Here is a 2,500-nt window from a genome sequence, read left to right as displayed (position 1 = left end):
AATATTTTTCACGGATAGACCCCGTGAAACGCTAGAAATTGGCGGGGATGTGTCTCTTGTGGCTCACGGGGCTGTTAGGGTGGCACAGAAATCCCTCGGAATGGGAAAAAACGGGTCATTTTCGTGTCGCCACATTGCATGCGAACCGCATGAAACTTCCAGAGGCATTTGCAGCAGGAATGCATGTGCACTCAAAAAATGTGATATTTTTCACGGAGAGACCCCGTGAAACGCTAGAAGTGGGCGGGGATGTCTCTCTTGTGGCTCACGGGGCTGTTAGGGTGGCACAGAAATCCCTCGGAATGGGAAAACGGGTCATTTTCGTGTCGCCACATTGCATACGAACCGCATGAAACTTCCAGAGGCATTTGCAGCAGGAATGCATGTGCACTCAAAAAAGTGAATATTTCTCACGGATAGACCCCGTGATACGCTAGAAATTGGCGGGGATGTCTCTCTTGTGGCTCACGGGGCTGTTAGGGTGGCACAGAAATCCCTCGGAATGGGAAAACGGGTCATTTTCGTGTCGCCACATTGCATGCGAACCGCATGCAACTTCCAGAGGCATTTGCAGCAGAAATGCATGTGCAGTCAAAAAAAAATTGATATTTTTCACGGATAGACCCCGTGAAACGCTAGAAATTGGCGGGGATGTGTCTCTTGTGGCTCACGGGGCTGTTCGGGTCGCACAGAAATCCCTGGGAATGGGAAAACGGGTCATTTTCGTGTTGCCACATTGCGTACGAACCGCATGAAACTTCCAGAGGCATTTGCAGCAGGAATGCATGTGCACTCAAAAACTTCTATATGTTTCACGGATAGACCCCGTGAAACGCTAGAAATTGGCGGGGATGTGTCTCTTGTGGCTCACGGGGCTGTTAGGGTGGCACAGAACTCCCTCGGAATGGGAAAAGGGGTCATTTTCGTGTTGCCACATTGCATAGGAACGCCATGAAACTTCCAGAGGCATTTGCAGCAGAAAGGCACGTGCACTCAAAAATTTTAATATTTTTCACGCATAGACCCCGTCAAACGCTAGAAGTTGGCGGGGATGTCTCTCTTGTGGCTCACGGGGCTGTTAGGGTCGCACAGAAATGCCTCGGAATGGGAAAACGGGTCATTTTTGTGTGGCCACATTGCATAGGAACGGCATGAAACTTCCAGAGGCATTTGCAGCAGGAATGCATGTGCACTCAAAAACGTCTATATTTTTCACGGATAGACCCCGTGAAACGCTATAAATTGGCGGGGATGTCTCTCTTGTGGCTCACGGGCGCTGTTAGTTAGGGTCGCACAGAAATCCCTCGGAATGGGAAAAGGGGTCATTTTCGTGTTGCCACATTGCGTACGAACGGCATGAAACTTCCAGAGGCATCTGCAGCAGAAATGCATGTGCACTCAAAAACGTCTATATTTTTCACGGATAGACCCCGTGAAACGCTAGAAATTGGCGGGGATGTGTCTCTTGTGGCTCACGGGGCTGTTAGGGTCGCACAGAAATCCCTCGGAATGGGAAAACGGGTCATTTTCGTGTTGCCACAATTGGCATACGAACGGCATGAAACTTCCAGAGGCATTTGCAGCAGAAATGCATGTGCACTCAAAAACGTGAATATTTTTTCACGGATAGACCCCGTCAAACGCTCGAATTTGGCGGGGATGTTTCTCTTGTGGGTCACGGGGCTGTTCGGCTCGCACAGAACTCCCTTGGTCCACCTGATTCGTGCATACAGGCAGCAACTAAAACTCTGTAAACCTGCTGTGAGGACATCTAAACAGTGGACCAGTGAGGCTGTGGAAGATTTGCGGGCGTGCTTAGACTGTACTGACTGGGATATGTTCACGACTGCTACCAATAGTCTGGATGAACTCACAGAGGCTGTGTACATCAGCTTCTGTGAGGACTGCTGTATCCCAACACGTACCAGGGTGAACTTTAACAACAACAAGCCCTGGTTCTCAGCAAAGCTCAAAAGGTTGAGGTTGGAGAAGGAGGAAGCGTTTAGGAGTGGGGATAGAGACAGATTCAAGGAGTCGAAGAACAGGTTTAGCAAAGCGGTGAGAGAGGCTAAACGACTGTACTCAGAGACACTAAAACACCAGTTCTCTACTAACGACGCTGCTTCTGTCTGCCAAAGGGCTCAGGCACATCACCAACTACAAACCCAGAGCGCCCCACACCACTAACGACTCCCGCCTAGCCAACGACCTGAACGAGTTCTACCGTAGATTTGAAAGACAATTGGACTGTCCTGAACCACCCCTTCCCACCCAAGAGGCCCCATCCCCCACCCATACTACAGAAACGACTCTCTCCTTTCAGGAGGGAGAAGTTAATGGGCTTTTCAAGAGGCAGAATCCACGCAAAGCAGCCGGGCCGGACTCTGTCTCTCCAGCCACCCTCAGGCACTGCGCTGGCCAGCTGTCTCCGGTGTTCACCAACATCTTTAACACCTCCCTGGAGACATGCCATGTACCAGCCTGTCTCAAGTCCTCCACC

This window comes from Petromyzon marinus, unplaced genomic scaffold (genome assembly GCF_048934315.1).
Source record: "Petromyzon marinus isolate PM22_M1 ecotype Great Lakes invasive population unplaced genomic scaffold, UKy_Petmar_22M1.pri1.0 PM_G_Scaffold_236, whole genome shotgun sequence".
NCBI classification, from domain to species: Eukaryota; Metazoa; Chordata; class Hyperoartia; order Petromyzontiformes; family Petromyzontidae; genus Petromyzon; species Petromyzon marinus.
This window is presented reverse-complemented; position numbering follows the sequence as displayed.